The sequence below is a fragment of the Muscardinus avellanarius genome (assembly GCF_963383645.1).
Source record: "Muscardinus avellanarius genome assembly, chromosome: 14".
Taxonomy (NCBI): Eukaryota; Metazoa; Chordata; class Mammalia; order Rodentia; family Gliridae; genus Muscardinus; species Muscardinus avellanarius.
Window position 1 is genome coordinate 56538329 of NC_137800.1, and position 14290 is coordinate 56552618.

Below are 14290 nucleotides of genomic sequence, written 5' to 3' on the forward strand. Positions count from 1 at the left end.
ATATGCACACACACATACATACACACAAAGTTCAAAGTGCAAATCTCAAGCTGTTACCTTCGAACCCAAATTTAACAAGTCTGGATATGAGGCTTGAAAAATCTTCATTCACACACAAAAATGTGTCCAGCCCATCACTGTGTGGATATTTTGTGGACTGCCCATTGTTCTCTAAGAAACACTGGCTGGGGAGAATGAGCCAGGTAGTGGCCAAGAGAACAGAGTAAGTCAGAGTGGTTAGGGCCCAGACTCCTGTTCTTGTTGATGGGGAGCCTGGAGTGCAGAGAGCAGAAACGCCATGTCAAGGGTTAAATAGCTGGTTAGGGCAGGGCTGGGACAACACAAGTTCTCTGGCCTTTGATCTAACTGTCCACAGTTGCTTCTGTAGTCATCTGGATACCTGTGTGTTCACCTGTTCATTTTCTTTTTTTTTCTTTTTTCTTTTTTTTTTGTGGTACTGGGGTTCTTGGAAGCTCTAATACCTCCGGGCTACACTTCCAGACCTAATTTTATATTTTTATTTGGAAATAGGGTCTCCTAAACCAGCGCATGCGGCTGGCTTCGAACCTGCGCGATCCTCCTGTCTCTGCCTCCCAAGCACGGGGATTACAAGTGTGCACCACCACGCCCGGTTCACCTTTTCATTTTTTTTTTTTTTTTTTTTTTGGTGGTACTAGGGGTGGAACCCAGAGGCTTTCTACCTCCGGGCTATACTCCCAGACCTTTTTTATATTTTATTTGGAAACGGGGTCTCACTAAGTAGCTGAGAGCCTCACTAAGTAGCTGAGGCTGGCTTCGAACCTGTGCGATCCTCCTGTCTCCACCTCCCAAGCACAGGGATTACAAACGTGCGCCACCACGCCCGGCTCCTTTTCATTTTCTTATCCACTGATATAAAGCACCTTTACCAAAACCCTGTCCCAAGTGACTTCTCCTGTTGGGTTTTTGTACTGAAGCAAAGACCAGACTTCATGGGTGGGTGGAAATGTCCTGCCTGGAAGCATCCAATCAGAGGAACCTGGGCCTGGCCACACCCTGCACATTCCTCAAGCCTGCCCCCAGCAGCCACGGATGGGCAAACTGAAAGATGGAAAAGACCAATTGGCTGTTGGGCCTGGTGGTGCACACTTGTACTCTCATTCTTTGGGAGGCTGAGACAGGAGAATCATAAATTCATGGCTAGCCTCAGCTATTTAATGAGGCCCTCCACAACTTAGTGAAACCTTGTTTCTTTCTTTCTTTCTTTCTTTTTTTTTTTTTTTTTTTTTTTTTTTTTTTTTTGCAGTACTGAGGAAGGAACCCAGGGTCATTCCACCTCTGAGCTATACCCCCAGCCCTATTTTTTATTTTTTATTTTGAAATAGGTTCTTACTGAGTTACAAAGGGCCTAAGTAGCTGAAGCTGTTGTGAAAACAATCCTGCTGTCTCTGCCTCCCAAATACTAAGATTATAAGATGTTTCAAAATAAAGAATAAGGCCAGGCGTGGTGGCGCACGCTTTTAATCCCTGCATTTGGGAGGCAGAGACACGAGGATTGAGTGCAGGTTCAAAGCTGGCCTAAGAGACCCTGTTTCCAAATAAAAAATATAAAAATAGGTCTGGGAGTATAGCCCGGAGGTTGAAGGGTTCCATCCCCAGTACCACCAATAAATAAATAAACAAAATAAAAATAAAGAATAAAACTAGGTGTGGTGTGTCACTTTATAATTCCAGTGCTTAAGAGGTTGAGACAAGAGGATCTGGATTCAAGGTCAGCCTCAGCTACTTAGTGAGGCACTCTGCAACTCAGTGAGACCCTGCTTCAAAATAAAGAATAAGCTGGAGCCAGGCATGATGGCACAGGCTTGTGATCCCAGCGCATTCAGGAGGCTGAGACAGGAGATTCACAGGTTTGCGGCCAGCCTCAGCTACTTAGTGAGACCCTTTACAATTCAGTGAGACCCTGTTTCAGAAATAAAGAATAAAAAGTCAAAGCTGGTCATGGTGGCGCACACTTGTAATCCCGGCATTTGGAAGGCTGAAACAGGAGGAGTGTGGTTCCTGGCCAGCCTCAGCTACTTGGGCCATTTGCAACTCAGTGAGACCCTGTTTCAAAATAAAGAATAAAAAATAGGGGTAGGGGACAGCCGGGCATGGTGGCACACGCTTGTAATCCCAGCATTTGGGAGGCTGAGACTGGAGGACCGCGGTTCGAGGGCAGCCTCAGCTACCTAGTGAGGCCCTCTGCAACTCAATGAGACCCAGTTTCAAAATAAAGAATAAAAAATAGGGCAGGGGGTGTAGCTCGGAGGTAGAATGCCCCTGGGTTCCACCCCCAGACCCACACACACACAAAAAAAAGACTAGAAAATAGGAGTAGGGGGGTAGCTCAGAGGTAGAATGCCCCTGGGTTCTATCCCCAGTAAAACACATATGTGCATGCACACGCACGTACACACACACACACACACACACACACACACACACACACACACACACACAGGATTCAAGTGTTTAAGCTCAGCTTGGGGCCCTGGTAAAATGGTTCATGCAGCCTCCAGACACCTGACACAGAGAGACAGGGAGGAGACCGCCAGCAAGCCTGGCCCTGTTCTAATCTTCCCTCTTTTTTTTTTTTTCAGTACTGGGAATGGAACCCAGGAGGGGCTTTCTACCTCTGAGCTATGAGCTACACCCCCAGCCCTATTTTTTATTCTTTATTTTGAAACAGGGTCTCACTGAATTGTAAAGGGCCTCACTAAGTAGCTGAGGCTGGCCGCAAACCTGTGAATCTTCTGTTTCAGCCTCCTGAATGCACTGGGATTACAACCATGTGCCATCATGTCCAGCTCCAGCTTATTCTTTATTTTGAAGCAGGGTCTCACTAAGTTGCAGAGGGCCTCACTAAGTAACTAAGGCTGGTCTCGAACCTTCGATCCTTTTGTCTCAGCCTCCTAAGTACTGGATTTAGAAGTGTGTGCCAAGCCGGACATGAGCTCAGTGAGACCCTGTTTCAAAATAAAAAATAAGCCTGTGTGGTGGCACACACTGGTAATTCCAGCATTTTGGAGGCTGAGATAGGAGGATGGCAGTTACTGGACAGCCTCAGCTACTTAGTGAGGCTCTTTGCAACTTAGTGAGACTCTGTTTCAAAATAAAGAATAAAAACTGGGCATGGTGGCGCACGCTTGTAATCCCTGCACTTGCTTGGGAGGCTGAGACAGGAGGATCGCACAGGTTCGAAGCCAGCCTCCGCTGCCTTAAGAGACGCTGTTTCCAAATAAACAATATAAAATAGGGTTGGGAGTGTAGCCCAGAGGTAGAAGGCCCCTGGGTTCCATCCCCAGTACCACCAAATAAAATAAAATAAAGAATAAAAAATGGGCCTGGGAGCGTACAGTGCCCCTGGGTTTCATCCCTAGTACTGGAAGAAAAAAAAAAAAGAATTAAAAAAATTGGGCTAGGGGTACAGCTCGGAGGTACAGTGCCCCTGGGTTCCATCCTCAGTACCATAAAATAAGTAAATAAATAAAAAATAAATAAATAATAAAATATAATAGGGCTGAGGGTATAGCCCATAAATAGAATGCCCCTGGATTCAACACCCTCACACTCACATACAAACACACACACACACACCCCTAAATATAAATACAAAATAGGGATGGGGTGTAGCTCAATGGTAGAATGCCCCAAGGGGGTAAAAAACCCATTGTGTAATCCCACAGTACATGCAGGTTGAGACAGAATCTTCAGGTTCAAGGCCAGTCTCTGCAACTTAGCAAGGCCCTCAGCAATTTAGACTGTTTCAAAATAAAAGAATAGGTCTGGGGAAGTAGCCCAGAGGTAGAACATCCCTGGGTTCAACCCCAGTACCAGAGAAAAAAATCAAAAAGATCTTGAGGCTGCCTGTAAGCCAGATGCACCTAGGTCCGCCCTGAGCAGGCCCTGCTCCTGTGTGAGAGCTCCCTGTCCTGTAGCCACTGCCCACAGGTGGGGACAGCAGTAGCAGGACTGGAGCCACTCTCCCCTGAGACAGGATGAAAGGGCAGGATCTGCTCAGAACCAGGCTGGGTGCCTGGAAAGAACGGGTGAGTCCCCTGGCTGCCCCTGCACAGGGAAGGACTGCCTGGCAGCACCAGCCCATTCCTCAAGGCCAGCTGCAGCTGCCGCCTCTGCACAGCCTCCGCACAGCACTCTGGCCTTCTGGAGTGCCTCATTCCTCTGACGCACGTTTTCTGTCCACGCGCTGGAGTGGCATGGCCTGGGTCTTGATGCAGGTGTGTCTGCACGAACTATCTACTTCTCCCTGCGACAGGCACCTACCTCATCCACTCTCAAAAGCTGCCCCTTGGAGCTGGGCGTGGTAGCGCAAGCTTGCATTTTTTTTTTTTTTTTTTTTGGTGGTACTGGAAGTGGAAACCAGGGCCTTTCTACCTCCAGGCTGGCTTCGAACCTGCGCGATCCCCTGTCTCAGCCTCCCAAGCGCGGGGATTACAAGCGTGCGCCACCACACACGGTTTCTGCTTGTAATCTTGTAATCCCAGCATTCGGGAGGCTGAGACAGGAGGGCCATGATTCACACACAGTCTCGGCTACTTAATGAGGCTCTTTGTAACTCAGTGAGACCCTGTTTCAAAATAAAGAATGAAAAGTAGGGCTAGGGGTGTAGCTGGGAGGTAGAATGCCGCTGGGTTCCACCCCCAGTACTGCAAAAGAAAACAAGACTTGCCCTTGGCCATGGTGCTCAGCTCTCGGATGGTACACCACCAAGGGTTTGTGGGTGGGATGGGATGGAACCCGGGGTTGCTCTACCTCTGAGCTACGCCCTCAGCTCTATTTATTTATTTGTCTGTAATAGGGATTGAGCCTAGGGGCACTGTTCCTCTGAGCTACACCCCCAGCCCTAGTTTATTTTGTATTTTGAAAGATCTCACTAGGTGGCTGAGACTGACCTCAAGCCTGTGATCCTCCTATCTCAGCCTCCCAAGAATAGGTGTACGCTGAGCTATTTATTTATTTTGTGATGCTGAGGATTGAACCCAAGGGCATTCTACACCTTCAGCCTTATTTTTTTTTTTAATTTGGAAACAGGGTCTCGCTAAGCTGCTGAGCGTCTCGCTAAACTGCTCAGATCGGATTTGAACTTGAAATCTTCCTGTCTCAGCCTTCCAAGGACTTGGATTATAGGTGAGCATCACCACTTGGTTTGTTTTATTTATTTATTTATTTATTTATTTATTTATTGCAGTACTAGGGATTGAACCCAGGGATGTTCTACCTCCAAATTACATCCCCAGCCCTATTTTTTATTCTTTAATTTGAAACAGGGTCTCACTAAGTTATAGAGGGCCTCACTAAGTAGCTGAGGCTGGCTGCAACCCTACAATCCTTCCTGTTTCAGCCTCCCAAGTATTGAGACTACAATAATACACCACTATGCCCGACTTTAATTTTTTATTTTGAAAAGATCTCAGTAAAGTCAGGCATGATGGCTCATGCTTGTAATCCCAGAGCTTGGGAGTCTGAGACAGGAGGATCGCACAGGTTCGAAGCCAGCCTCAGCAACCTAGTGAGGCTCTCAGCAATTTAGTGAAACCTTGTTTCCAAATAAAGTATAAAATAGGTCTGGGAGTATAGCCCGGAGGTAGAAAAGCCCCTGGGTTCTACTCCCAGTACCACACACACACACACACACACACACACACACACACAAAAGAAAAAAGAAAAAGAAAGAAAGAAAGAAAGAAAGAAAGAGAAGAAAGAAAGAGAAGATCTCAGTAAGTTGCTGAGGCTGGCCTCAAACTTGGATCCTCCTGTCTCAGCCTCCCAAATACTAGGATTATAGGCATGTGTCGCTGGCCCCTTCTCTGTTGAGTGACCACCTGAAGTAATGGCTAGGGATGCAAGAAAATCTGGAGTGGGATATCTGCCTTGTGGGCATTGTGTGTGGTCCTTGGAGAGTCCCAGGAAACACAAGGGCTTCCCTGGTCTCCAGCCTGCTTCCTGTCCTCCAGCTTTCAGAGGACAAGTGCAGAGGGTGTGCTGGGCAGGCTGGGGCCTGAGACCCCACTTCTCCTCCCTGCCCAAGGCTTGTACACGTGCAGCCTCCTGCACACGTGCGCTTCCCCTCAGGGGAGGTGCTGTGGGGCAGGCCATAGAGATAATGTTCAAGGCCCCTGTGTTGCCATCCTGTGGAGGATCCTGGTCATTCTGAGGAGGGAGGAGGAGTGTGGGGAGTCTGGAGCACTGAGCCTGTAACTGCTGCTGATGTCAGAGGCTGCCATTGACTCAGAGGCAGAGGCAGGTGGTGACCTCCCCCAGTGCCAAGGCCCTCTTCCCTCTTCTTTCCAGGAAAAGGACTGTTAACTCTTGCCATCCCTCACCACAGTGAGGCGGGAAAGAGGGCTGGGGATTTCCTCTGATTTTGGAAATCATCTCTAGTTAGTTCTGCTTTTCTAGGGGAAACAAAGGACCCCAGTCCTATTTTATTTTATTTTACTTTATCTACTTTTGTGGCATTAGGGATGGAACCCAGGGACATTCTACGTCTGACTTATACCCCCAACCCTATTTATATTTTATCTTAAAACATGGTCTCAGCCGGGCATGGTGGCACACACTTGTAATCCCCACACTTGGGAGGCTTAGACAGGAGGATCGCTCAGGTTGGAAGCCATCCTCAGCTACTTACTGAGGCTTTCAGCAACTTAGTGAGACCCTGTTTCCAAATAAAATATAAAATGGGTCTGGAAGTATAGCCCGGAGGTAGAAAGCCTCTGGGTTCCACCCCCAGTACCACCAAAATAAATAAATAAATAAATAAATATAAAAAACTATAAAAAAAAAAAAACATGGTCTCACCGTGCGTGGTGGTGCACACTTGTAATCCCCGCACTTGGGAGGCGGAGACAGGAGAATCTCGCTGGTTCGGAGCCAGCCTCACTGGCTTAAGAGACCCTGTTTCCACAAGAAAAAGTAAAAAATAGGTCTGGGAGTGTAGCCCGTGGGAGTGTATCCCAGAGGCAGAAGGGCTTTCAGGAGCCGGGTGTGGTGGCGCATGCTTGTAATCCCCGCGCTTGGGAGGCTGAGACAGGAGGATCGCACAGGTTCAAAGCCAGCCTCAGCTACTTAATGAGGTTCTCAGCAACTTAGTGAGACCCTGTTTCCAAATAAAATATAAAATAGGTCTGGGAGTATAGCCTGGAGCTAGAAAGCCTCTGGGTTCCACCCCCAGTACCACCAAAAAAAAAAAGAAGGGCTTCCAGGAACCCCAGTACCACCAAAAAAGAAAAAAAAAAATGGTCTCACTAATTTGCTGAGGGTGGCTGTGAATCTGTGATTCTCCTGTCTCAACCTCCCAAGAAGTGGGATTACAGGTGTGTGCCACCATGCCTGCCTATACCCACAGAACTATACACAAAAAAGACTGAATTTTACTGTATGCAAATTAGTTCTCTTTTCAGTCACAGAGGCATTTTACCACTGACACCTCCAGCCCATTTTATTTATTTATTTACAGTACTGGGGATGGAACACAGGGGCAGTCTACCTTTGAGTGACACTTCCAGCTATTTTTTATTCTTTATTTTGAAACCGGGTCTCACTAAGTTGGGGAGAGTTTCCCTAAGTAGCAGAGGCTGTCTGTGAACCTGAATCCTGTCTCAGCCTCCCAAATACGGGGATTACAAGCATGTGCCAGCACACCAGGCTACAGACACTCTTCTATGTCTGGCTGCTGTATGTAAATTATACCTCAATAAACCTGGCCATTGGGGGAAAAAAACTGGCTGGGCATAGTACTTGTAATCCCAGTACTTGGGAAGCTGAGATAGGAGGATCACAGGTTCAAGGACAGCTGCAGCAAGTAGTGAGATTCTCATCACCTAGGGAGACCTTGTTTAAAAAAAAAAAAAAAAAAGCCAGCATTCGGGAGGCTGAGACAAGAGGATTACGGTTGGCAGCCAGCCTCAGATACTTAGGCCCTTTACAACTCAGTGAGATCCTGAGGTAGAATGCTCCTGGGTCCTATTCCCAGTACCAAAACAAAAAACAAAAAACAAAAAACAAAAAACAAAAACGAACAAACAAACCATAGGGCTGGGGGCATAGCTTGGAGGTAGAAAGCCCTGGGTTCAATCCCCAGTACCACAAAAAGACAGAAACCCAAACAAAAAACTGGGTCTTAGAGATTCCCAGGCCTTCTGATCTCTGACCCTGAGGTCTGCCCAGCACAGAGCCCTCTTCCTTCCACTTGGCTCCAGCCACTGACTGCTTTGAGCTTGGCCACCCAGCTCTCTGTTTCCAGAGGAGGAGTACTTGAGTCCATTTCCCCTGAGTACTAAGTGACTGGAGTGTGGTGGGGAGGAGAGCCGGTGAGGGATAAGAGGCTGATGTGGGGAGAGAGGCGAGCAATGAAGGGGGTGAGAGAAAAGGAGCTCATGACTGTATGTGTACCTGGGATTGAACCAGGGTGCTCTACTGCAACCCAGCCCCTGCTTTTTTTTTCCCCCTTTGATACTGGGGATAGAACCTAGGGGCAGTCTACCTTTGAGCTACACCCCCAGCCCTGTTTGTTTATTTTTTATTATTTATTTATTTATTTATTTATTTATTGTGATACTGGGGGTGGAACTCAGGGACTTTTCTACCTCTGGGCTATACTCCTAGACCTATTTTATACTTTATTTGGAAACAGGGTCTCACTAAGTTGCCGAGAGCCTCACTAAGTAGCTGAGGCTGGCTTTGAACCTGTGCAATCCTCCTGTCTCAGCCTCCCAAGCACTGGGATTACAAGCGTGCGCCACCACGCTCAGCTTATTTTTTATTTTTAGTTTGATTTTTTTTTTTGTGTGTGTGTGTGTGGGTCTGGGGATGGAACCTAGGGTCATTTGACCTCCGAGCTACACCCTCTGCCCTATTTTTTATTCTTTATTTTGAAACTGGGTCTGAGTTGCGGAGGGCCTCACTAAGTAGCTGAGGCTGGCCTCAAACCTGTCATCCTTCTGTATTGGCCTCCCAAGTACTGGGATTACAGGCTTGTGCTACCATGCCTAGCTTTTTTATATTTTTTTGTTCTTTCTTTCTTTTATTTCTTCTTTCCTTCTTTTCGGTGGGTCTGGGGATGGAACTCAGGGGCATTTGACCTCCAAGCTACACCCCATGACCTATATTTTATTTTTTATTTTGAAACAGGGTCATTAAGTTGCAGAGGACCTCACTGAGTAGCTGAGGCTATCTGTGAACTGCAATCCTCCTGTCTTAGCCTCCCAAATGCTGGGATTACAAGCATGCACCTGCAGGCCCGGCTCTTATTCTTTATTTTGAAAGAGTCTCACTAAATTGCCTAGGGCTTCACTAAGCAGCTGAGGCTGTCCATGAATCTGTGATCCTCCTATCTCATACTATCATAGGTGGTTGCAACCACGCCAGTAAGACGCACCTGATTTTATTGTTTCCTCTCAGCCCTAGAAAACCTGGGGACTCAACAGGCAGAGGAGTCCTAACTAATGTGGGCTGACTAGAGCTTTGGGGCAGGTGAACAGCAGATGTGCTCCATTTTCTAGGCTTGGTTTCTCAGTTTCTTCAGGAATAGCGAAGGGGATGAGAAAATGTATGGTGAGAGCCAGGAGTGGTGGGGCAGGCCTGTAAATCCCAGTGCTTCGGAGGCTAAGAAAGGAGGATCACAGATTCAAGGTCAGTCTCAGCTATTTAGAGAGACCTTGTTTAAAAAAACAAAACAGCTAGGTGTCCCGTCCTTAAGGCTCCGTCCTGCAGAGCCCTGGGAAAGAACACACAAACGCCCAGTCTGTTGATGATGCTTCCTCTTTAATGCTTTTTTAATGCGTACAGCAAGCAAATATATATCAGCATCATAACCCCTCCCTGGGCATGCACATTTCTAACTCTCTCATAGGCAGGCTGGTGGTAGCACGAGGCGCTGCATCACTGATCATTCTTAGGGCGCCTGATAGGGCTCACTGCGCAGGCTCAGGGCACCGCCAGCCTCGTGAGCCTCGTGACTTGGCAACATGCCTAGGCGCCATCTTGAGCCACCGCCCCATCCCGGTCTAGCCGAGCGGCCCCGACAGCTAGGTGTGGTGTCGCGTGCTTGTAATCCCAGCATTTGGGAGGCAAAGACCAGAGGATTGCAGTTTGAGGACAGCTTTAGTTACTTAGCAAGGCAATTCGGAACTCAGTGAGACCATGTTTCAAAAATAAAAAGCCATCCAAGGATGGTAGTCCACACTTGTAATCTCAGCATTCGGGAGGCTGAGACTGGAGGATTGCGATTCGTGAACAGCCTCAGTTACTTAGGCCCTTTGCAACTTAGTGAGAACATGTCTCAAAATAAAGAATAAAAAATAGCTGGGCGTGGTGGCACAGGCTTGTAATCCCAGCATTTGGGAGGCTGAGACCTAGAAGATCGCAGTTCGCAGACAGCCTCAGCTACTTAGTGAGGCCCTCTGCAACTCAGCGAGACCCGGTTTCAAAATAAAGAATAAAAAATAGGGCTAGGGGTGTAGCTCGGAGGTAGAATGCCCCTGGGTTCTATCCCCAGACCCACAAAAAAAAAAAAAAAATAGGGCAGGGGGTGTAATTTGGAGGTAGAACATCCCTGGGGTCAATCCCTAGTACTGCAATAAATAAATAAATAAATAAATAAATAAATAAATAAATAATAAATAATAAATAAAGCAGTCCAACCTGTTACAGATTGAGAGAATATGGTTGTGGGGAAACTGTTCCCAGGGACCCCTGTTAGGGTCCTGGACACACTTTCCCCCGACCCAAAACAACCCAAAACAGAAAAACCGCGGGCTCTTGTCCTAAGCTAAGAATAAATATGCATAGCTTGGACAGTTGCTAAAGATTTTTAAAAGTTTATTAAAAAGATAGAAATACAGAAAATAGTTACAGCCCCATGCCAAAATGGCATGAGTGGGGAGGGTGGCCCGGGCCAACTCACCACTCCCAAGATACAGCACGTGGACTGTGTTAAGTTGGGTCCTGCACTCATGTGACTTTGTGTCACATGACCTCTGCAGGGCAAAGGAGGGGCTGAAACCCCCGGGAGAATTGGGCGTTCCCGCGAGTAAACCCTCCTCTCGTGAGATGCATACCTTGAAAAGGAGAGCCCGCGTCCTCACGGTGCCTCGCCCTGATCCCCGGGAGAGCCGTGCCATTAAAACTTTACATGCCACGTGTACCGGACCTCTCTCGTGTTTTTCACACTCCGCCGTACGCACATTATTTTTATTTTACTCGCATTTAATTTTTTATTTTACTTATCAGACTGGAACTTTTATACCCATGACCTCCATCTTGTTTACTTAATTTTGACGTGGTGAACGTCCCTGTAAGGTACCTCCCCTTAACCCTGTAAGGTACCTCCCCCAGCAAAGTGTGGCAAAGTGTCTCCTTTCATGAAGGTCGACCCCTCCTACCATCTTAGCTGGCTTATCATGTAGATCTGTCTTTAGTTAGAGAAAGGCCTAGTTCCCCTCTCCTATTGACTTGTTAATTACTTTTAACTATGTTAATTTACATTGGAATAGTTGCTTGCTTTTAGGCAGAAACCAAGTCCTTGCACAGATTTGCCCCTCACCCAATTTTTGAAATATATTAATAATCATAGCTTTCTAAAATCTTCCTAGGCCATTCCCAATATTGGTACACAACCCAGTGAAGGAGTAGCGGTGGCAGAGATACCACACCCTAGTCGCAGCTTCCCGTGGGAAAATGCCCAGCCTGGCACCCCACAATCTCGTGAAGCCTCGATTAACTCCCTGGGTCTAAGACTTTGCGATACAACCCAGTAAAGGAGTAGTGGCAGCTGAGATGACCACAAACTTGAGATCCAGAACACCCTAAGCTAAGTCGTGGTAACCCGGGGAAGAACCCAGAGAAGGAATAAACTTCTGAAATCATGGCAAAGAGGAACAACAAAGGAGCAATGAACGCCCACAACCCCACAATATCAGAACCTGATAACACAGAAATTCAGAGATCTCCAGAAGATCAAATCAGGAATATAACTGTAGAAATAATACAGGACCTTCAAAAAGAATTTAGAGAAAGTCTAAAAGAAATAAAGATGCAATCATTGAAGTAAAGGCCTCAATTCAAAGTATAAACAATTGATTAGACCACATGGAGAATAGAATCTCACTCCTAGAAGATGACCACCCCAAAAACGAACGCATAATTTATAACTTAGAAAAAAATGCAACAGCAGGAATTTGACATTGAAGAAATATGGGCCCATTTTAAGAGAGCTAACCTAAGAATAATTGGAATAGCAGAGGGAAAAGAAGGTGAAACCAAAGGGATCAATAATCTCTTCAAAGAAGTAATATCAGAAAATTTCCAAACATAGAGCAAGAGGTTGATACACAGGTCCAGGAAACTTATAGAAAATTTCCAAACATAGAGCAAGAGGTTGATACACAGGTCCAGGAAACTTATAGAACTCCATTTAGACAGGATCAGAGAAAAGGTTCACCATGCCACATAATTGGCAAAATGACCAATGTAGAAGCCAAGGAGAGAATCTTAAAGGCAACAAAAACAAAAGTTCAAGTGATATTCAGATGCAAACAAATTAGAATCACTCCAGACTTCCCAAACCAAGTCATGAAAGCCGGAAGGGCTTGGAGTAACATATTCCAAATTCTGAAAGAAAACAACTTGCAGCCAGAAATTTCCTACCCAGCAAAACTATCTATCAAATTAGATGGGGAAATAAAAAGCTTCCATGACAAACAGAATCTGAAGGAATTTATGTCTTCAAAACCAGCACTAGAGAAAATACTCAGAGATTAACTACAAAGAACAGGTAATACACACCAGAACCAGAGAAACAAGATTTTCCATCCAGCAGACAACTAAGCAAAGAAGAATAAACTTAACCAAGGGGTAAAAGATCTCTACAAAGAAAATTATAAAACATTGAAAAAAGAAATCAAAGAAGATCTTAGAAGATGGAAAGTTCTTCCATGTTCATGGATCGACAGAATAAATATCATCAAAATGGCCATCCTTCCAAAAGTAATCTACAGATTCAACACAATGCCCATTAAACTACCAAGATTGCTGGGTGTGGTGGCATCCCTTATAATACCTGCGCTTGGGAGGAGGAGACAGGAGGATCGTGCAGGTTCAAAGCCAGCTGTGCTGGCTTAAGAGACCCTGTTTCCAAAAATAAAATAGTTCTGAGAGTGTAGCCCGGGGTAGAAGGATTTCCAGGAACCCCAGTGCCACACACACAAAAAAAAACCTACCAAGATTATTCCTCACAGACATAGAAAAATCACCCCCCTATTCTATCCCTGGATAGTATCGGGCTGTAACTGTCTCCTGTATTTTTATCTTTGTAATAATAAACTCATTTGAGTTTTCAGCAAGAGTCCAGACTATTGTTATATTGATCTGAGTTCTGGACAAGGACCTGTCGCTACGGGAACAGGTTCTGGGAGCCTAACAGAGGACCCCCCGGGAACAATTTTCCCACAAACTGTAACAGTTACAAAACAGAACAAGCAGCTGGAAGACTTTTATTTATTTTTTTAGGTGCTGGGGATTGAACCCAGGAGGATTCTACCTCTGAGCTATACCCCCAGCCCTATTTTTTATTCTTTATTTTGAAACAGGGTCTCACTGAATTGCAAAGAGCCTCACTAAGTAGCTAAGGCTGGTCATGTCCTGGATCCTCCTGTCTCAGACTCCCAAATGTTGGGTTTACAAGCGTGCACCACCATACCTGGCTCTGACCCCTATTTCCTTTTTTCTTTTTTTTATTTTTACAGATCTGAGGATGGAACCCAAGGGCATTCAACCTCTGAGCTACACCCCCTTCCCTATTTTTTATTCTTTATTTAGAAATAGTTGTGGAGGGCCTCAGTAAGTAGCTCAGGATGTCCACGAACCATGATCCTGTGGTCTCAGCCTCCAGAATGCTAGGATTACAAGCATGTATCACCATGCCCAGCTTCCCCCTCCCCCCCCTTTTTTTTTTTTGCAGTACTGGGGATGGAACCCAGGGGCATTCTACCTCCAAGCTACACCTCCAGTCCTGTATTTTATGCTTTATTTTGAATAAAGGATCTCTTTTTTTCCCCTTTATTTTTTAAATTAATTAATTAATTAATTAATTAATTTTTTTTGTGGGTCTGGGGGTGGAACCCAGGGGCATTTGACCTTCGAGCTACACCCCCTGCCCTATTTTTTATTCTTTATTTTGAAACCGGGTCTCACTGAGTTGCGGAGGGCCTCACTAAGTAGCTGAGGCTGTCCCCGAACCGCGATCCTC